Raw genomic sequence first — 23775 nt, 5'->3', positions numbered from 1 at the left:
CATCTTAAAGGTCCAGTGTGTAAGATTTAGGTGAAACATGATGTTTTCACTACTTTCTTTTATTTAAATAGTATGAATTGTAGTTTTCTTTACCCTAGAAAAGTCCCTTTATATTTAAATACTTTATATTTACATCGAGGGGACCCTCTCTACGGAGGCCATGTTTTTTACATTAGTCCAGACTGGTAAAACTAAACACCTTTTGAGTTTTTATGTCAACTGAAGGCTACCACAGTTTCTTTTTCATGTTTGGAAGGGAGGGTGAGGTGAGGGGTGTTCAGCTGCAACATGCAATTTCAACACTAGATATCAACAAATTCTACACACTGTACCTTTAACAACAGGGAGATTAATAGTTGTTAAAAGATTCAGTTTTTGTCACACAGTCTTAAGGTAGCGTGGTGTCAAATTTTGATAACACGCCATCAAAACACAAGGTTGACAAGGTCAACATTAATTGACAGTTGTCAATTAATGTGTCAATTAATGTTGAGAGACAGTTTTAGTTCATGTTTCAAAGCAAAATGAGTCGTGAAAGAGTTTATTTTGTGTTGACAAAAGCATGGTGCCCACTGAGAGGAGCTGTCCAATCAGCACCAAAATTCAGGGCTGAACAGATACATGTTTCAATATATACTCAGGGTCATAGTGCCACCTACTGATTCACCATGAAACTCCACTGTAGATTGTCCAATCAGCACCAAACTTCGAACCTATGATCAGAGTCCCGACCTGAACAGATCTAATAGTTTATATATAGTGATAGAACCACCTACCGGCAACAGGAAGTAAGCCTCATTTTACTTTCATTTTTAGTTTAATTTGATTTAAAAGACATTTTCACCCAGTGGTCTGCACTTGATGGCGTGGACTGTAATGCATGGTTAGTGTGTGTGGTCCAGCGCCGTGTGACATTAGCGACTGCATACTCAGTGTGTAATCTTCAGTATTTTAATACAATACCAGTTCTTTATCAGGTTAAATTGTTGGATTAAATAAACTTCAAAGAGAAGCATAGAGCCTGCAAATATAATAATATTAAACCACCATATTCATAATCGTTATAAAGACCCCCCAAAGAAATTCATACATATTCATTCATAGGACTTAATAAAGGTGATGGGTTTGGAATTGACGCAGAAGAAAGTACAATTAAGTATGCTGACTTTACCTGTTAATATTTTTGTCTTCCATGTTTGTAAATTCTTTATTCAAACTTCCTGGTATGACATTTTTATTTAATCAAAACATAATATAAATGTATTCATCAATAATTTATTTATTTTGTTTGATTATTTATTTTTTCCATTTGTAGCTAATTGGTTATTTTGGCCTGTTGATAAAGTTGTGAAAATATTCATATTGGTCTGACGTGGTATTGTAAAGTGGGATTTTGGGTTAATTTTTTTTGTCTGCTCTTTGACGGGTCTGTCTCTGTTGTTATTTAAAAATAAACAGGATTGCTGTTTTAGTGACTCTTTAACAAATATACAGTGCTAAAAGAGCCAGTACACCAAATTACTTTCAGCCTATTGCCATCACCTCTATACCAGCAAGACTATAGAGAGACTCGCTGATCTCATTAATCAAATCAAAAATTAGCTGCTGGGTGTAAAATATGGCGGGTCTTTGGTGTCACCTATAATTGTCATTGTAATTTCTTTTAAACAAATATTATGTCCAGTAAAAGGTAGGCAGGGTTTCCACTACGTTCATTTTGCAGCAGTGGCTGCCTATTCAGGCAGACACATTATATGTCCGGTATCCACCTACCAGAGATCACGGATCATGTTTACAACATTCCGACACAAACACAAGCACACACAAGCACACACAAGCACACACACGCACACACACGCACACACACGCACACACACGCGCACACACACACACACACACACACTCGTGGTGATCCCCTGCAGTTCACACATCAATGTTACGGACAAAATACTAGGAGGCCAGGCGACAGGCGAGTTTTTAGAAACTGCAGAGCTTCTCATTTGTTTTCACACATGCAACTGGCCAGAGAAAATATAGTGGATCTGCTCATGTCTAAGCAGCTTAAGTCAGAGGTGCTCCCTGCGGCAACTAAAATATTTTTTCAAGTGTCATAAGTAGTCTTAACTTCACACAAGACACTAAGGGCACACTTGAGATATCAACTTCAAGAGGCCAAAAATGTTTTGAACTTGATGAACATGAACTTGATCTTTGACTAATCAGTAAATCAGCAATTCGAGGAAACATTTGAGACAAATTTGTAGATTCTCTTGAGGCATTCTTAAGATAAAGTGTAACCTTACTCTTTGAACTCCAAATTTTGAACAGGTCATCCTTTTGTCCGAGTGAATGTTTGTGCTAGATGCAATGAAATTCCCTAAGGGTGTTCCTGATATATCACATTCACAAGAACATGAGGTCATTGTGACCTTGACCTTTAAACACCCAAGTCTACACTGAGTCCAACTGAACGTTTGTATAAAATTACCTCAAAGCATTCCTGAGATGTTATGTTAACAAGACCAAATGAGAGAGAGACCAGAACCATGCAGCACCATGCTCTCGTGATCACAGCTCTTTAAAGCCTGCTCCTTGCCTTCTGATTATTCTTATTATTGCACTCAACAGGGCAGATTATTGCAAAATAACTGTCTCTTTGTTGCCATTTAATACCCTCCATGACCGTGACTCTGCTACTTTTGCATGTTTGATACGTGCCCCATAGCAACCATTAAAAGAAGTCTGCGGCTTCCCCCTCAACCCACCACCACCACCATCACCCTTCACCCTGGAGCTCAATTTGAAGATTTAGGCTAGTAATCCCCTAGCCTCTCCCCAGGGAGTCTTCTTATTGGACCAGGGTTTCCCCAGAGGGTGTCTTATTGGTTGAGAGCTCTCTTTGCCATGATCTCATGACTAAGCCTGGGCCAATGGGGAGTCTGCGGTAAGACTGATTTTGTGACTGCGTGGGGTAGTGACCCCTTATTCTCCCCTTACAACTTAAAACAAGGAGCTTGGCACATGCCATACAAACAGAAACTAATTCAAGTCAGGGGGATGAGAGCCTGTTCATTCGTAATTGACTAATGATGTCTCTATCACAAAACCATAAATTCATACCCCCAGCCCTAATACTTTAAACAAAAGGATCATAATCTAAGGGTGTCATTAATGTTACAAACACTCAAATAAATGGAGAATAAAAGTTGGATTTCCGTAAGCCGATTTGGAGAGTCATTACAATGCTACAGTCTACCCTCAAAGGGTTTAGGTGTGAGTGGTAAAAGTCACAGGTTGGTTTGTGTTTGATACTGTTGAAGTATCAACCCTTAATCATTTGAAATGTAGCATGTGGATTATGCAAAGAGTAGGTGTGCAGTTAACTACCTCAGTTTTACGGTGACAAGTGAGAACATTTTCAGAAAGAGTAAAACTAAAACAAAACACAAACAACAAAAAAAGCAGAGTAAATTGTTGTCCTAAATTTTGAAAAATGCATACATTAAATGGTGTTTCAAAAGCCCTTGATCTTGTTGTAGCATTATTATCCTCTAACATTAGCATATGGTCAATACCAATAAGTCAAGTCCTCATGCCCAGTTTGCCAGTGATGCAGCACTTCTTTTGGCCCGAATAAAAGAGATGTGAGCCTAAAGTTGCCCAGACATGGACCAAATATCCTTGAAACAAACATGTGGCTTTTTGGCAAACATGGTGCCCTAGGCAAGGTGTCAGATGTGAACTTAAAGCAGCCCATATGCTAAATAGTGAAAATGCCCTTATTATCCCAACACAAATTTGGACTGATACCGGTGTCAGTTTGTTTGTCCGACCAGGGTTTTTTCTGCATAGAGAATTACCAGGCAGCCACCTCCATCAAATTTCATGCTGCCTCCACCTCACGACAAAATTCAAGTACAATGAAAACTGCTTATAGTGATCACGTTTGTCCCGGGCCATATTAATCACTATTAGTGGTTGATTACCTTCTGGATGATAGTCCCAGAACTTGAGGGAATGGTAACCGAGCACACACACACAGACTGCTCACTTCTCTTTTTTTCTCTCTCTCTCTCTCTCTCTCTCTCTCTCTCTCAGACTCTGCTGATGTCTCTGACCCGCTACAGTTTAAAAAAAAAAATTTAAATCAATGTTTACACATTTTAAACATGTGCAAAAAATAACTATTTTACCATCCAAACGTGTGAAAAGACTCAAATGGAACACTGTAATAAAACATAGTGGAGCTGTGTATGGCTCCCTGGGTGTCTGCCTTGTTGGAGCTGTAGTCGGGGTCAGTGCCCTGGCATCATGCATGGTTCCATGGGTTTCTGCACCATTGTTCTGACTATGTGCACTGATCAGAAATGAGCTTGGCTTGATCATGTTCCAGGGGTGATTCACATGGTCTTGCTCTCTTGCTTTTGATCTAATGTATACTCTCTCTTTCACTCTCACTCAAGAATACATACTCTCTCACCCAAATGCTCTCACAGGTACTGAAATTTGGCACGATTGATTTAACGTGAATCGGTACGCGGTAGTACCAACGTGAATCGGTCAGTAGCCATAAAAGTACCAAGATCGGTAGTCAACCCTAGTGGGATGTGGGCCAATTCTAGGCCAAAACTGTTGTGCAGTGTGAGCAACAGTTCTCAATTCACATATCAATCTACTTAGGTGTTCAATGCATGCTTTGCTATACTGTCTTAGTTCACAGACTAGCTTTCCAGCCATTAATAATTTCCTGTTGTTCCCTTGTGTATGAACATAAATTGGCCAGTGATGCAATATCTCAACTCCCTTTGGAGACAGACATGAAGAACTTTATCTTTATCTTTATCAACTTCAAGGTTGAGGATCTTGATGCAGCTCCTCCCCTCACTCCCTTAAATTCCCAAGAAGAGTGCATCGAAAAGGAAGTACTACTACTAGTACTACTTCTACTACACCCCACTGATAATGTCAATGCTAACACTGCTGCTTCTGCTTATATCAGAATCAGCTTTATTTGCCATGAATGTGAACACATACTAGGAATTTGACTGCAGTGTTAATTGTGCTCAGTGAACTTAGACAAATAGACATACAGTAAAAAAAAAAATGAATCCAAAATAAGCCAACAAAATTAACATAACTACTGTTTAAAAATATAGTAAAACTGTACAAGACAGTAGTGCAACAGGACGACAAGCTTAGCAGGGGTGGAGATAAACATTCAAATGCTATGCAGATATGATGGAATTGTGACCACAGGACAATACATGTAAATTGTCCTTGGATTGTTCCTGACACTGTATGACTGGTTAAGTCTTCATCAGAGCGACAGCCCATGGAAGAAGGTGTTTTTGTGTCTTGTTGTTGTACAGTACAGTGCTCTCTAGTGCCTGCATGAGGGCAGAGGCTGGAACAGGTTGTGTCCAGGGCAAGATGTGTCTGCAATGATGTTTTCTACCCGTTTCCTGACTCTGGACATGAATTTGTCCTGGATGGAGGGCAGGGTGGCTTCAATGATTTTTTTCTGCAGTCAGTTGTCGTCTGTTCCTGTCCTGTTTAGTGGCCAAACTAAACCAGCCAGTGATGGAAGAAGAGAGGCCAAACTGGATGATTGTAGAGTAGAACTGGATGAGCAGCTCCTAAGGCATGTTGAACTTCCTGAACTGGCACAGGAAGTACATCTCTACTGGGCCTTTTTTATGAGTGTGTCTATGTTGGACATCGACTTGAGGTCCTGGGAGTTTGTGGATCCCAGAAACCTGAAGGACTCCAAAGCAGACACAGTGCTGTTAAGAATGGTATGCCTGGCCCGAAAAGTACTCCACCCATCCCAACCACCCCTTTTTCACCCTCCTGCCTTCCGGGAGGAGAATGAGGAGCCTCCGGGCGAGAACCAGCAGACTGAGAGACAGCTTCATCCACCAAGCCATCAGGATGCTGAACTCCCTCCCAGCACTCCCCCCTTCCTTCTCTGCCCTCTGCCCCCACAAACACTGGACACTGACACACACACACACCCCACCCTCTGCCCCCACAAACACTGGACAATGACACACACACACACACACACACACACACACACACACACACACACACACACACACACACACACACACACACTGTACACCAACTGTTTACAATACTGTTTGCACTGTTATACTCTTAATCCTGTTTTTATCTGCCAACCAATATTTATATTGTAATTCTGCCATATTTATATTTGTATTATATATTTATTCCACTGATAATTCTGTTTATATTTATACCGTTCATTCTGTTCATCCCGCCACATCTGCCATATTTATATTTATACTCTTTATATTATCTAGATGTGCCACTGCCTGTTTTTATCATTTAATTACTTATATTTTTTATATTTCATATTTCATGTTTAATGCTATTTACACCGGGGATTAGAGGGAAACGCTATTTCAATTCTCTGTATGTCCTGCACATATGGCATTATTGATAATTAAGTTGACTTGACTTGACTTGTACTGAGGTCCACTGTCATAGTGTTTAGCTCCAGGTTGTTCTGACCACACCAGGGGGCTAGCTGTTCAACTTCCGGTCTGTATGCAGACTTGACATCATCCCGGATGAGGCAGATGACCGTGGCGTCATATGCAAACTTCAGGAGTATAACAGCCAGGTTTCTTGAGGTGCAGTTGCCGTATTCTTGGGGATCAGGGTGATTGAGGACCATTCAATCACTGAAGCTGTGTGAAGTTTCCTCCTGCTTTGAAGATATGGGTGCACATTGGAGCTAGCTGGTTGGTACAGACTTTCAAGCCAGAGGTTGACACAGTGTCTGGGCCTGGTGCTTTCCTGATCACCTGTCTCTAGAGGAGCTGGTTCAAAACCTCCTCACAGATCCTGAGTGCAGGTGGGGAAGTCAGAGAGAACGGGTGTGGCCGTGGCAAGGGGTGAAGAGGGTTGAGTGATGTCGATGGTGCAGGTGTGGGGTGTGAGAGTGGGCTTTTCAAACAAGCAATAAAACACATTCAGATTGTCAGCCTCTGCAGTGTGGGAGGATGGTCTCCTGTAGCTGTTGAGGTCCTGCAGGCCTCTCCAAACCGAGGCGTGATTAAAAAATGTTTTTCCAGCATTTCAGTGTAGCACCTCTTTGCAACTTTGACTTCCTTCGTCAGTGTGTCTCTAGCCCTGTTGTACAGGATGCTGTCCCCACCCCTGTAGGCCTCCTCCTTGGCCTAATGAAGCTGCCTGGGTTTTGCTGTGAACCAGGCTTATTGTATTGTATGTGCAGAAGGAATTTGTTGGCACACACGTCTTCACAAAAGCTAACATAAGATGCCAGTGCATTTGAGATTCCCCCGGTCTTTATCAGCAGCCTCAAAACAATCTTATCAGTGCAGTCAAAGCAGGCCTGTAATTCCAGCTTAGCCTCATTGGTCCATCTCTTCACAGTCTTGACAACAGGCTTGACATATTTTACTTTTTAGTTCCAAGGCAGCATGGGGAACAGAGCAAAAAAACGTCATTCATTACACTGTAGAAATGGTCCAGCGTGTTTTCTTCCCTGGTGGGACACTTAATGTGCTGTCTGTATTTTGGCAGTTCATGGCTGTGGTTTGCTCTGTTAAAGTTCCCAAGAACAATGAGCAGGGAGTCTGGATGTTTGTGCTCCATGTTTATTATCTCGTAAGCCAGGTGTTGAAAGGTTTCACTTATGCAGGCCTAAGGAAGGATGTAACCAAAGACCAGCATAAACAAGAAAAACTCACACTGGGATTTAAATGAAATGAAAATGGTCTCTAGGTTTGTGCATAATTTGTTTTACACTGTGACAGTCCACCTCCCCCTGTTTTCCCTGCTAGCTCAGTTAAGTGGTCTGCACAAAAGAGATGAAAGCCTTTTAGTTGTAGTGAGCTGTATAGGATGTGATCAATCAGCCAGGTCTTAGTGAAACACAGGGCGACAAATCTAAAAAAGGCAGTTTGCTCTGTTGAGAAGCAGCAGTTCATCATCTTCTTTGCCAGTGAGCAAACATTCGCCAGGTGGATTGATGGCAGCACAGTTCAATTTCACCACTGTCTCAGTCTAACTTGCACCTGCTCGCTTACCCCGGTGTCAGCATCTCCGGAAAATCCTGTTGAGAGCTACTGCTTGTTCAAGTAAAAGTTCAGTGAAACACTCCAATACAATAAAAGACAAACAAGTTTGACAGGTGGCTGGTCTGAGGTTTAGGACTTAACCTATGCTGAGTGTGATCACAGTGGGAGACTTTTTTTCCTGGGGACTTACACCAAACCAGGTGCAACAATATTTATTGAATACAGGTAGATTGAGTTAAATTGGTTGGCCAGATCGTTGGGATCACAACAGTCAGACAGCTGGTGGCTTTGGTGATCAAATAAAGTGCAGAATTTTGAGACACTATGCTCATCAAAAATGTGAGTATGTGATGTTCTGGATGAGTCCATATTAATAATTGGTAGTTTACAGTAAAAAAATTATACATATGTGATCTGAAACAGATCTTTATTTTAACACCAAGGGTAAAACCAAGATCCAGTTTATGACCTCGATTCTAAGTTTGTCTGCACACATGCTGTTGGAAGTTAGAAGAAGTGGTAATCAACAGTGTGCACATTAGTGGCGTTATCAACATGAAACTGGACAACTCTGTCATAATTTAAAACAAGGGTGGATAAAAACTCAGGAAGTTCTGTTAAAATTTGCCAGGTGGTTTTGGGGGACGATAAATAGCAAATAAAATTGGGTTGGAAGCACCAAGTTTAAAAGTAATAGCCTCAAACAAAGAAAATGTATCGTAATGTACTTGATAACAATTGTAAGTCTTCTTAAAAACTCTCCAGACCACCAACCCGACCACTGATACTGGGTTGGTTAAAACAATCATAATGTGGGGGACACAGTTCCACAAGCCGAGTATGCTCATTAGTTTTGCCTAATCAAGATTCACTTAGTGAAAGTAGAGCTGGCCTTAGGTTTAGCTCCCAAGTTGATCCAGGGATCAGTAGCATGACTAGGGTCAGCCCTCTGAGCTTCAGTGATGAAGTAGCAGGACCATTGGGCGGCTGTGGCTGAGGAGTACAGCAGTCAACCTCCAACCAAAAGTTCAGGAGTACGGGAGTTCAATCCCAGTCTTCTCCAAAAAAACTGTACAGTAAAGTGCTTGGAGTGGTCATCAAGACTAGACAATCACTATATAAATACAAAACCATGTACCATTACCATGGAATAGTGGTGTTGTTATGTGCCAATGCTAGAGCTGAGCAGTTGTGGGAGCAGGCCGAGCTGGTCATACCAGGAAAAAAGTTGTTGGGCCAACAGTTGAGAAGTGCAGGGTCAGTTTATCATTCAGTTTGACTTCATCCTCCGGACGAGAGATATTGTTTTTCAACTTAGAAAAGGTAAGTTGGCAAGACTCACACACTTCAATGATAGTTCTTAAAACAGCTAAAATCGAGGTCCAATCAACTAGAATGAAAGTAAAAATTAAAATGACCAAAACGATTGGAATTTATGATCCGAAACCATTAATTAATAACAAAATGCATGTGATGAGTTTTTGTGAGCGACAGAGACAGGCACACATACAGGCTGCAGACAGGAGGGAAGTACTTTCCGTAGATTATCACACAACATTTTTTTTTTACTTTGTTACAGAAGAAGCAAAATCCTGTTTATCCAGGAATATAAATATTAATTCAGCAGGTTTTTATAAACATCAGTTCTAAGTGTGAGTAATTAGAAAAGAGCAAGAGCAGAGGAACAGAATCTCTTGTCGACCAGTGTAGTAATACGCCTCGATGCTGCCAAGGGGACACCAGAGAGGGCCACCCTGATACAATAAAGGCTAAATATGCAGCACACAAGTCTAAACTGAATGAATGTCAAATTAATGTGAAGTGCGCTGAACACTGACATAGACTGTTTTGGTCTGGTTTTTGAATTGAAAACCTTATTTGTAAATAACAGCACACTTGTAATAACAAAAACAGTCTAAAATACATTTAAAGGACAGATCATGAGGGTACTGAAGATGCACACGTTTAGTAGAAAATTAGTAAAAACATAATAATGTATAGAAATAAAATTCTTAATGCAATGAGATGCATCGATAATCACTTAATAAATTAAATTCCAGCCCTCTGAATTCTGGACAATCAAATTATCCTTAAAGAACAAAAAGTGCTGCTAATAGATGCACTTTATGAATGGGTGTGTGAATGGCACTGTACTGTAAAGCACTTTGAATGGTCATCAAGACCAGAAAAGCGCTATATAAATATAAACCATTTACCAAAAAAAAAAGAAAAACATTTGAACTGAAAAGTGGCTCAAAAACCGGGGTCTGGACCATGGATTTGGAGAATCCTTACACCCCTAGAATTGAGGCGGGATAAATTGCATGATTTACTTGCTCTAGATGAAGGATGTAGATCAGATGTAAAATCTAGATTGCTTACATATACAACATTACTCACAAATACTACTATTATTGACAATATTTATATTATAATTGTGATTATTGCTCCCTTCATCTCTATAAGACATTTTCTTTTGCAGAAATACTTCAAACATTGATACATCCCTCCATTTTTTAGACACTGTCTTAGTTATCAATATTCTTATTTTGTTGGTATGCTCATCTACACACTGCATCTATTGCACTTCTGTCTGCCCTGAGATCCTGCGATGTGATCCTCACATGTGGGTCTCTCTGTGGCTGCTACATTTTTCTCATAAATTTGATTGTGATTGATTGAAACTTCAGAATCCCTTGAATTGTTCACAGATGCGGCTCCTTCTTAGGTTCAGTGGTTTGCTGACATTTTAATTACTGGCTCTTCCCTCAGATGTTCAATGGTATAGGAAACAAATAGTAGTTATCTCTAATAATGAGGCAATTGTTAACATAGTTAATAAATGTCGCTCTTCTATCCCCATTATAAATACATTTTTTAGATGCCTAATATGGTATTGTGTTAAAGTTCATTCTGTGCTGCAAACCTATCTGCCCTGGGAATTAAAATAGCTCACTCCCTGTCATTATTTGAATTTCAGAAATTCTGAAACCTGAGCTCCCATGCTGCACCAAAGACTGCACTGCCCAGCCTTCAATCAACTAGAGGAAACTCTCCACTCCTGGCAGGGCTGAGTTTGGCTCAATTCAGTTGGCAGTGTGCAGTGCGAGTAGTAGAGACAGAGAGAAGCAGTAAATTACTGAAAGTCGGTAAAAACTGTACAAAAAAAATGCTACCATCCAAACATGTATGAAAAACATTATTTACTACTAATTACTACTTGATCACCATAACCGGATTACACGATTCTGCCAATTTTCAGCCAGGGAAAAACCCTGCCAATACACTCCTGTAACTTTCACCAGCAAAACAAAATTATAAATAAAAAGAAATTACTTTGATGGCGGTTATGTGGGGGTTGGCATGGTTCGGGCACTCAGCTGTGGGAGAGGGAATGTGTAAAGCTGGCTCAGAAGGAGCAGTGACAGGTGAGTTAATTGGCACAGCTGCCTGTTCTGTGTCCCGTGTGCTCCAAGCTGCCTAAACCCACAGTAATAACCGCATGTGTTACAGGTTCAAAGCTCAATCTCATGGTAGGGATCACATAAGCATGGAGTTACTGTAATATGTTTACCTTCACAGCCCTACTGTACATACACTATTAATTGGTCTCTTTATATCTTTCTTACACATACACAGATGCTTATCGTCTGTCACAGTCAGACTGGCCATCGGAAGCACCACAAGCATCTGTGGCCATTTAACACATCCATAAAGATTTTTCAGCAGGCGGGTGGGATTTAGCATAGATCAAAAAAGTAAGACTGCAACAGTCACACACATTTTCTTTAAGAAATGCAATTTTCTGATTTTTATAATTCTGTGTGCATTTATTTTTAATGAAATATTTTGTCCTACTAGGGATGGATGATACCAGTCTTAGTGCCATCTATAACTTCCATCTCCCACGCACATTCCTATCCCCATGCTTAAGGGATGGCACACTGTGGCAGAACTGGGCAGATCAACACCGATCATGCTGGACATGCATCTGATTCAACGAAATTCATTTTGATGTCACTGACCAACAAGCGCTCCTTATATTCATCTGCATTCTTTTGTAAATGGTAAATAGTGTTATAGAGGATGACCCAATCTATCCCTCTGGCAAAATTTAATCTGCATTTATGTGCGTTTTTTGTAGGTAATGGTTTTGTTTTTGGACTCTTTGTTTTTGATTATCTTCATGCAGTCTCTTTCACACTGATCAATGACTGAAACACCAGATTCCACAGATTATCCTTGTGCCACATCAGAAGCACTTTCACATTCATTCTTCAGAGTTTCATAACTTCTGGAGGATGGTCATGTCCCCTTACTGGTAGTATTACTCTCCCTGTACCTCCTTATCTTACAGCCTATATTTAGTAGCCTAATGATGATCTTATTCTATCTGACATTATTATTAAATCTCACAATCTGGTTTCTTTCTCATATTTCTGTTTTGATTATACATAGGATGAAATACCCTACACTTTAACAAAAAATAGTATTACTGTGAGATGGTATAATTTTACATAATTTATACATTTTATTGTACTTGGTTGCGCACTGTCTTCAATGTTGTTGGGCTGATTGATAATTTAATAATAACATATAATTGACTCATGCCCAAACTCCAAATCATTCAGTGTGATGAAAAAAGACATTGAAATATCAAAGATTCAATCAGGAAAAAATAGTTAGAAGGAAATAACTTTGCTGCTTGAGTACAAAGCACTTTGAGCTGCAGTGTGGCAGCTACTTTGTGAGATGGGTAGACTGGTGGTCCTAGGGGGCATTATACTTAGTGATTGTTATGAGGGAACAACTGTGACACAGTGGGTTGAAGTCCTGATTTAAGCCGGTCTGGTCTCACTGCAGGAGTCAGGTTGGCTTTAGGGGCCACACACACACACAATCAATGTGAAAGGAATAATTAATTAATTGACAATGTAGAAGAAGCTATGGGCATTATCCTTTAGTGTGGGGACTGCTAAAGAAAAGCAGTGTGTGTTTTTGTGGAGAAGTGGTTGGAGGCTCTTGTAAAGTTAAGTCTGAGCTCCAAACAGGAGCCTGGGGACACACTAAGAAACAGGCGTTCTCGTCAAAAGCCATCAGACAGGTGGAAAAAGGAGCCCTGCTGAGGTTTTAACTGGCTAAACCAAACAGAGGGGAGACATACAACCTGCTGCATGTCCACGCAGTTCTCCCTGCACTTCTGAGCTCACTGCAGGAATGTGAGCCTTCCAGGCAGACAGAGCAGAGAGGGGGGCACAGGCTGATGCAACCCATCAACAATGTCCACCTTCAAAATGTCACATATATGTGAACTCCAAAGACAATACAGCTGCAATTTGTATAACAGAGCATCCAGCCCACTGCAGACATTTAACCCTGTTCCTTTCAGGGTTAGGAATGTCAAGAATCATTCCCTGGCTATTTGATGGTGAAAAGGGAGGGTTGCCTTTCTGAAGGAACAGAAGGGAATCATGGGAGTTGGAAGTGATTGTCAGAGTCCTTTCTCTTTGAAGCTTTTTTTCCTCTCTGTGTGTAGCCATGAGCGAACACAGTGTGAAAATTTGGGGTGCTGCTCTGATGGGTCCACTTGTGTGGGATCTTCTCTCTATGACTGATCATAAGACTTCTTTGTGTGACCCAAAAGACAGAATTAATTGCTGCAGAGGGAAAAAGAGGAGGTACTGAACAAAATTAAACTCAAACCTCCAAGAGCCCCAGTCCTGTTTTTAATGCCTGGGTTTTGGTTTTAGGGTTGTTATGGGAGGGATAACTGGAAGTGGTTAGAGCTATGGTTCGTGAGAAGGGACACTGATCATTACTCAAGCACATTAATACTGAACCATGGTGACAGATGCCAAATGCTGCTCACTACCCAGCAGCTTTGTGTGTCTGAAAATAATGTGATGACCAAGACTGTTAATGCAGACACAGCATTTTATAATATCACCACTAGAGCTCACATTTGTTTTACAGTCAGAAATCTATTCATTTTCATGCTTTATTCACACGTTTTACATGTCATTGACTATTTACTGTATAAATATACTCTCCTATACAATCATTTTGTTGTGTTTAAATCTTAAGGTTGATATCATCAGAATAAGAGATGACCATGAATATAAATAACTATATACTTATAGTTATAATTGAGGAGGAATTGTTAATGGAGTCAGTTACACAGCATGTATAAAACTCCAAAGACTAATGCCACATGATCAAGAACCAATGCCCTCCCAAATTTTATAAGTCAATCTGTCCTTGATGTTCAAATAATCTTCACAAGAGAAAACCCACAAATCAAAAATAAATATGACATTATCAGATAATTAAGAAAATCATATACCATGGTATATACTAAATCTTATAGCCTCCCATTAAAACTGGGTCTCAGTTTAGAGCCAGTTATTCATAACACAGTTCAGCCAGGCCATACTGTTTTTGTGAAAAGCAGACAAGCAGATTACTGCATCTAATTAAACTTCATAGATTGGTGTAAAATCTGTCTCAGGCATTTGATCAAATATTACATTTTGTGCAATAATCACTGTGTGTGAAACAATTAATTTTTCCAGATCCCAATTGCCAGTTAGTAGAGGAGCTTGTCAGGGTTGTTCCTTTCACCATTGTTACTGTCTTTCTTTCTTTTGACACAGAAGACCAAAGGAGGGGAATAGGTGGGGAATACTCTAACCAGTCATGAAAATTTAAACTTGTCACATGCAATTTATTTCAGAGATTACATTTGGCTATACCTTAGCAATGAAACTGATGGTCTGCATCTCTAGAGATAATATTTTTGGTAAACCTTTGAATTCATGTGCATGAAGGTTCATTTTCATACATCTCATAAGTCCCAAAATTCCAATATCTTAGTGTTGCCTTATATAAAAACATTGCAGGCAGAAGCAACTAACACTGCACTTGACAGTTGCATGACTTAAAAAGTAAGTAACTAAGAAATATATGGAGACAACGGTTTAAGACAAAATTAAGAATGGTAAAAAAAAATAAAAGGTCTGTATTTATATTGTGGTTCAGTATCTTACCCAAAGACACTTTGGCATGCACATAACGAAGACTGGGATCGAACCGACGACTTTCTGGGTGAAGAACCGTTCTACCCCTCAGCCCCAGCCAGCAGTACAGAATTATAGTGCTAACATGCAAGTTCTTGTGTATAAGCAACATTTCTAAATTGTATTAAAGGTACAATATCTCTCCTTAGTATGTGTGTGCTTTCGGCGCACATGCGTTTTGAAATTATTCAACTTCAGTTTACTTTGTGGACAGGACAAGATACAATTAGTTTTCGTTGTTTGCCTTGTATTGGAGCAGGGGCAAGAGGGAGCTGGTTCAGGGGAGCAGGTTGCTGTTCTGGGGCAGGAGGGGGCTGGTCAGGGGGTGTAGGGAGCTTTTCAGGGAGAGCAGGGAGCTGTTCAGGAGGAGCAGAGTGCACTTTAGGGGCAACTGTGTGCTCATGTCATGTAAGGTGCTGTAAAAACATGGCTCTTTTTATTATAGTTCCTGTGCAGTAGGAACAATGAAAGTGTGTTGCTGTTCTGCAGCTTAAGCTACAGAAGTTATACACATTATGCTCTCATTATGAAAGGTAGATGAACATTAGAGATATACAATGGACACAGAAATAAATTATACCTCGCTGCCCTACTGAAACATGGCCTTTCAGATGGGTGTCAACCATGTAATGGGGACCCTTCTATTGGCAGAAAGGGCAGTGATAAACACCAGTGCTGTATTTCATTATTTGAGAACTCTCGCCTTCTAATAAGACACAAATGTGTCTCTATTTTTTAAAGAAAATAAGCATGAGCAGCATGCATTTAATATGTTAATAAATTCAGGGCTGACGGTTGTGTCATCAGCAAATTTGGTGATGTTGTTGGGGCTGTGGGTGGCCATGGAGTCATGCGTGAACAGGGAGTCCAGGAGAGGACTGAGAATGCAGTCCTGGGGGGCGCCGGTGTTGAGAGTCAGGGTGGAGGAGGTGGTGCTGCCTATTCGCACAGCCTGGGGTCTGCCCCTCAGGAAGATCAGGATTCAATCACAGAGGGCGGTGTTGAGCCCAAGGTCTCTGAGCTTGGTGATGTGCTTCAAGGGCACGGTGGTATTGAACGCTGAACTGTAGTCAATGAACAGCATTCTCACAGATGTGTCCCTCTGGTCCAGGTTGGAGATGGCAGTATGAAGGGTGAGGGACATGGCATCTGCAGTTGACCTATTTGGCCTGTAGGCAAACAGACGTGGGTCCGGTGAGTCAGAGAGGGAGGAGGTGATGAAGGATTTGACTACCCGGTCAAAGCACTTCATGATGGTTGAAATGGTGCTACTGGGCGGTAGTCATTCAGGCAGAGGGTTTTGAGTTTCTTGGGAACAGGGACAATTATGATCTCCTTGAAGCATGTGGGGACTACAGTGATAGGTTGAACATGTCTGTTAGCACATCTGCCAGCTGATCTACACACAATTTGAGAGCTCTGCCAGGGATTCCATCATGTCCAGGTGCCTTGCGTGTGTTTAAGCGATCTCCACACATCTGCCCTGGATATTACAGGTGGGCAGTGGTCCTCCTGGGCCTCTTTTAACTGTACAGCCAGGGAGTTGCTCTCAAAGCGAGAGTAAGTAATTCAGTTTATTTGGGAGAGAAGCAGACACCACCTCAGCACTGCTGGTCTTCCTTTTGTGGGCTTTGATGGTTTTTAGTCCAGCCCACATGTTCCTAGTGTTGGAGCCCTGGTAGTGAGACTCCACTTTGTCCCTGTACTGTCTCTTATTACTGCCAATAGCACTCCAGAGTTTATACCTGGATCTGAACCATACATTACATTTATCACTCGCCCACTGTCATAACTCATGGACAGCTTTCTGAACCCTTCCCTGTGGCAAGAAGCGTTTGCCAGGGGTTTTCACTTCTATGAATCAAGTGCCACTCTAATATGGGAACATATTTCCATTTTGAAATTATAAATACATATCCAGCCATTTTTTCTTTGGTAATTAAGGATATGTACTTCTTGTAATTGCTCAAAAATGCATTTTGGACAATTGGATCAAGCCCATTGTGCAAAATATTACCCTTCATACAGGGAGATTTTCAACACCCTCGCCCATGACAGGTTACAAGCTGTTTTAAAGGATAAAGATGAGCAGTTTATGAATGTTTGGTCAACTTACCTTGATTATTTACCTACTGACTTGAAAAAATTACTTCTGTGGGGGAAGTCCCATAGCTCCAGTTATGGGTCACACAACATGATATGTAATGGACTGAAGACAGTGTTGTTTAACTGCCTATTTGTAATTACTAATAATTATTATCATTTATCGATTTATTGTTATTATTTATTCTATTATTATTTCCATTGGTTTTGTTAGATGTGCTGTTCTGGGGTGGGGGTAAAACTGTTTGAAACTCAATGAAAAGTGCTGTGATTTCTGTGTATGCTTATGGCCCTTCAGTCTCATATCCTTCACTGGACATTGGTGGAGTGTTTATTATTTGTTAATAAGGAATAACTGGCACAAGCTTTAAACTTATGAAGACAATGGGATTCATCAATTAATGAACACGGGTGAGAACAAGTGTAAAAAGATGTTATAAACCTCGGGATTTCCTACGAACTTCCTTAATAATAAATTCAAGAAAAAACTAGATATAAAGATGTAAGTGGATGAGGCCCAATGCCATGAAGAACTGTGTATAAATCATAAATGGGATCTTTAACCATTTTTATGTCTCCAAATGATCATCAGCCATCTCACGCAATGATCAACTTGTACTCCTGTCATATAGATTAGTATTTAATTACTGATGATCCTGTATGAGTAAAGATAATACTACATTTGTAACATGTAAGTTGTGAACAAAAACTCGCTTTAATGTAATTTAAAGTTGAAATGTTTTTGTACTGTATATACATTTCATATCACTGAGCAGCAAGGATAACAAATCATCTGTCATACAGTGAGTGATATTTTGTTTAGTAGCTACAATGTACAACAATGCTGTTGCATGTCAGAGCAGCTTCCTGACTTACCGTTCAACATCCCATATACGGAGAGGGGACAAGTTCTGGCAGCATGAAGTTCCTGTTACAAAGGAGCTATAATGAAGAGAGAGAGAGAGTGAGAGAGTGAGAGAGAGAGAGTGAGAAGGGGAGGGGGTGCATGAAACTTTTTACAAAACAATTTAAACAAGTTCAATAAAAATTGTCCAATGATAAATAAATTCTGATAAATAAATAAATACTGGTGTAAAAGAGCATCGTATTGAACCTTTTAGTGAACAGTGAACTGAAAGGATCAATTTTCAACCGCTTAACATGAACCTGAGCAAGTGGAACAAAGTTTAAGAGGTTTAGGGGGACCACCGGTAAACTGAGACAAGAACAACAGCAGGTGGCAGTATACACCTAGAAGTTGTTTTAAAGTAACAGACATTAGATTAGGAGCTATTGCAGAGTTATGGACTAAAACAAAATATATTTTGACAAACCAGAGGTAAGATGTACCTCAGGTATGTTGCTCTTATTTTTTGCTCTTGCTTGGTTGCTGACTGTTGTCGTAAGTGTTTGTCGTTAAAAGATGAGCAAGATACTGTTGGGATCAGTGATGTCTGGTCCTGTGTTGTTAGCATTAAGTAGCATGTCCATTGGTACAGTTTTGTGGACATGTTTAGTTATGTTTTGTCAACAGGCTAATTCAGTTGCTTGGTGTTTGAAATGTGTTTGGTTTAGGTGAAAATGGTTGCCATGGTTGTCTTGCTAAACTTCTATCTATTCTTACAAGATATAGCATGTCCATATTGACAAACATTTTAATCAAGTATGCAATTTCCTTACTGGTTTATATAATTTGTGTCACAAGCAATCAATACTGAATAATGGCAATCAGGATTATAATTTCCGATTATAGTTAACTATAGTTTAAAGTTAAGATAAATTGTCCAGAAAAATGGATCACTCCTAGCTTAGTTTTCCTATGAAGAGGTTTTGCTGATATTTGGAGCAGACAGTTTCACTGTTGGGTTGGAAGGTGAATTTGTGATTAATTATTGTTTCTCTGTATTTGTGTGACTCTACCTTCTCTATTGGCTACTTACTGACCAACAGTGTAGGGATAGTGACATGTCCAAAGTGGAAGTAATTCACTAGTTCTTTTTTTCTTAGAGGTGTTGAGATCAGACAGTTCTGCTTTAATCCACTCTATGGTTCATCTTAGCCTGTAACGTCTGAGTTGGTGTTGTCAATGATCACTGTTTAATTGTAGGATATTTCTTGGCTACAGCTCCTGCAGTCAATTGTGTATCTTGTTGAGGTGAAATTGCTATTTTCAATGACTGAGGTAACAGTGTCCCAAGTTAAATGCTATTTAAGTTAGGCTAATGTTGCTGGAGTAGGTTTACTCACACTAACTGACTCAGGTGCAACAAGTTAAATAGATGTGAACATATTGGAAATGGTTCAAGAAAAAAACTAAAATGTGTAGTTAACAAACTTCTGTCCTTCACCTTCACCTCTTAGGTGTCATAATCAGTGTAGAATTTGTTAAAATGCCACTTCTCAAAGACTAAATTGCTAATGTACAAGGTTTGTTGAAAATGGGTGCAGACATTAACAGAGGACAGATGTCAAATATCAGTATCAGTATCACAAGCCGTTTCATGGGGTAGGCAAACCTAATACCAAGCATGTAAGTAGGAAAGAGCAGAGGAGATGAGAAGCATGACAGATGAGATACCAAAAGACAGTTACTGGAGAGGTGAATAAGAGGACAGCATCATACAGCCAGAATAGACACAGTACTGACGCAGTTGGAGCACAATGTCTAATCTCTTATATTACTTCTACTCTGAAATACTGAATTAAGATCTAAAGATTTCTGTGTTGATCTAAGCCCATTATGTTTCAAGATCCTAACAGTACCTCTGTTACCAACAATCTTCTCATGGCCTCAGACAACGGATTTCTCAACTCACCATCGATCTATACATTTTGTTAAGAGACAGGTACATGTTTTTGGGATGAGAGGAGTCACACTACTGGACTTGTCCTGTTAATTTAATTAGACAGAAAGAATGACTCTGACCTACATTCAAAACATTTCTTCACTACACTGCAATTGTTGCAAAAGTTGTTCTGAATTGAATTGAGTATGTTCACTGGAAAAGGATGGATATTCATAAACATAAATAAAAAGACAGTAGATCCAAGGCACTCTGGGACTGTAGCTCTTTTAATTTATTTTAAAAAAGTTTATCACAACAATCATTGAAGAGTTGTTCATCAAACAAAGATTGCTGTCAAGTAGCAGCACTCAATGAACCGTCTCCCTGCCTCCATCCACCACACATTGTTTTCCAGTAGAAGGGAAGAGAAGAAAACTACAACACATGCGATCCTTTGATTGGAGTGGCAGATTAGAATTAGCAGCCTAGGTATGCACAATGAATGCTCTGCATGTGGAGAGGTGTGGGCGTGGTGAAAGAAGACGGGAGGAGCACTGCGAGAAGGCTAATGGGGTCTGTTTTGCTGTTAGAAACTATGCAGAGGGTGGGGTGGTGACCAAGGGTGCTGGTGGTAGGGGGGCTACTGTTGGGCCAGGCCTGAGTCTCAGGGCTTACTGCCCTCCTACAGGGTTGATGGACAGGGGGCAGGGCCTGCCTTCTACAGAGAAGTAGTTACAGATAAAACCCATTGGCTTGAGTACTGTAGATTGAGACACAGCGAGAGATTTATGTCCGTAAACTGTAATTTCAAACAAGCTCTGTGGAACTAAAATTACAACTAAAATTATAAAAGACAGTTCGTTACCAAACCAGAGATCACATTAATGTTCACCCTACAGTTAACTTCCTGTTTCTATACCAAAGAAGGGAGGAAAGATAAGATGGTCTGGCACAGTGTAGATTCAGAAACCTGTCAGAATCTGACGTGTCTATACCTTCAATTAGCTTCTTAAACAAGACATCCATTTTGCTGTCCTTGTGTCACGCTTTCTTCTGTGTGTGGAAACTGTACCACTATCCTTGGACGTATCTGAACTTCATGAGTGTTGCAACAATAACTTGACTTGCACAATACTGAGTCCACTTTAAGATTTAAGAACTGTAAATTATGGTTAGATTAATTGTAAAACCTCACCACAGATTAAAGGAACAACAAAGTAAATTGATTTGTCACAGTTACATTGTACATACTAATTATGACAACATTTAAGTATGTGTAAAGTTTCCCCCTGAAAGGGGAAACAGTTCAGTATGTAGAATTTAGAGGTGATTTTGCATGTTGCAGCTGAATACCCCTCACCTCACCCTGCCCATTTCTGCGCGAAATCCAGGATGGGCAAAAAACTACTCCCAATTCTCAGGCAGTACCGTGAGAAAGGGAGAAGAGCCGCACTGACAGTGGATAAACAAAATGAATAGCTGATGTGTGTTAACAACAAGAAACCAAATTGTCAGACAGTGAACACAAGAAGTTAAAAACGCAGAATTTCCATCAAATATACTTTGCAACATAAAACTAAACTCAAATTTGATTAATAAAACCCAACCACTAATCCACAAACATACCATAACATACCCAAAAGGATGCTTTATCATTATTACTGGAAAAATTAATAAAATCGATCTATGCATCTATGGTCCTAACGCTGACCATAGAGCAAGCAACATTCTATCATGACTTCTTCAAAGCATTGCAAAATTTTTCAACACCATCCATAATCATAGGGGGTAACTTTAACATAGTTGTCAACCCAGCATAAGACAGTTCAACAATCTAACATCATACCAAAAACTGGCACTCAAGACAAATAATCAAACAATACACGATGGGTCTGGGTCTTAGTGATACTTCGAGGCTACAAAACCCATCAGCCAGGGAATAAACTTTTCTCCAGTACATCAATCATTTTCACGAATAGACTACCTCCTGAAAAGCAGGTCTATGATGACAGATATCTCTGACCCCACCATCCATCCAATCATCATATCAGATCATGCCCCTATCAGCTTCGTATTGCACAACAAAACAGACACTAAAACCACCAAAGATGGTGATTAAACACACATTTCATATTTCAAGAGAGAATGGACACTTTTTATGGAAACCAATGACTAAGCAGTCAGCTCACCAACACTAATTTGGGAAACAGCCAAAGCAACACATAAAAAAAGAAAGATCAAGAAGTTAAGATTAGGTTACTTTATTTGTACCCGTAGGTAGATAATTACATAATTCCTATGCAGCCACCCAAACAGAAAAAAACACTGAAAGAAATTAGAGAAGCTAAATTCCAACCTGACGCAATCATCAACAAATAGACACAATTAATTTTGAACATAATGACAAATCCGGCAAATACCTAGCAAATCAACTCAAACACAATATGGAGAAATCACTAATCTCAACAATCAAGGACTCAACAGAAAACATCACCAATGATCCAGAAGCAATAAATTACACCTTCAACTCATTTGTGACAGAATTTAACTGGAAAATCTAGATAACGAAAATAAAACTAAATAACTAAAATAACATTTAAACAATCAAAGAGGCATAGAAGCACCAAATTTACAACACTAATACTTAGCAAATCAATTACAATACCTTATCAAATAGATCCATGCAACCCATCATCACCACCCATGGCTCTACATAGAAAAAAAACACATTCTAAGTCATAGCAATCACAGATCTGCCCTTCCTCAGAGACTGTGAAACAGTTGTGGTGTTTAATTGAAACATTGCAATCGCCACAACTCAGATTGGTGGAAAGTAAAACACTACAATATCACCTACCACACAAACACCCATATGGCACAACACAGACTTTACTGCAAAAAAATCAACCTTAATAGGTACAAAATGGAAGAAAAAGGGATCACGCACCTCCACCACATTTCTGAAAATATTAATTTGTTAACATTCCAACAGCTTGACATTGAGAAACAACCGCTACATCTAATTAAAACATTCAATCGATACCTCAATCATACACCTGGAACAACCACCACTATTGGACAGCATCAATAAAATTGCAAAATAAAAACAAAGCCCTTTAAAAATATATATACTCATATCTCCCACAGACTCTACCAATATACCTCATATTCTAATTAAGAAATGGGAATTAAACCTCAACATCCACACCGATAAATATTTATTTAATAATATATTCAGTATGTCAAAGAATACATAACATAAGATTAATACAATACAAGATCATTCACAAAACTCATCGCACAGCACAAGATACACCTAACGGGATTAACCAAATCAGGCAATTTATTGCCCTTCATGCACTCAGGCTTTGCCCACTGATACAATATTTCTGGGAACAAGTAACCACTGCACAGTCTGTATTCCTTGGCTGCAACATTCTATTATCCCCTTCTTTATTTTTATTCTTTAATCTGGACACATTACAAATTCAACAAAGATCATAACACCCCTACTAGTGGCCCTAATTATTCCCAAGAAAATAATACTTCTCAACTGGAAAAGCAAGAATAAAAAACTGTACATCACAACCCCCATTCACTCACTCAGAGCAACACACACAGTGAGATCAGAGCTCATTCATGAAGCAGCCAATCAGAGACTTTGTTGAAGAACAGTGGAAACATAGTTTATCTGGTCACAGCTGCTCAGTGATCAGCTGCAGAAGCTGCAGTTGGTTT

General features: G+C 39.8%; 1 protein-coding gene across 5 annotated transcripts in view; it reads right to left on the bottom strand.

The window, feature by feature from the left end:
- Positions 1-23775, bottom strand: part of fbxw4 (F-box and WD repeat domain containing 4) — a 51237-nt gene that overhangs the window by 16437 nt on the left and 11025 nt on the right. For all 5 annotated transcript variants that reach the window (XR_011246060.1, XR_011246061.1, XM_069538851.1 and 2 more), the window contains one exon: positions 18128-18193. The gene's annotated coding sequence lies outside the window, so the exon portion shown is untranslated. The remainder of the gene's footprint in view (positions 1-18127; positions 18194-23775) is intronic.

Source organism: Paralichthys olivaceus, chromosome 14 (genome assembly GCF_024713975.1).
Source record: "Paralichthys olivaceus isolate ysfri-2021 chromosome 14, ASM2471397v2, whole genome shotgun sequence".
Lineage (NCBI taxonomy): Eukaryota > Metazoa > Chordata > Actinopteri > Pleuronectiformes > Paralichthyidae > Paralichthys > Paralichthys olivaceus.
Note: the sequence above shows the minus strand (reverse complement) of the source record. Positions and strands in the feature narration are given on the sequence as shown.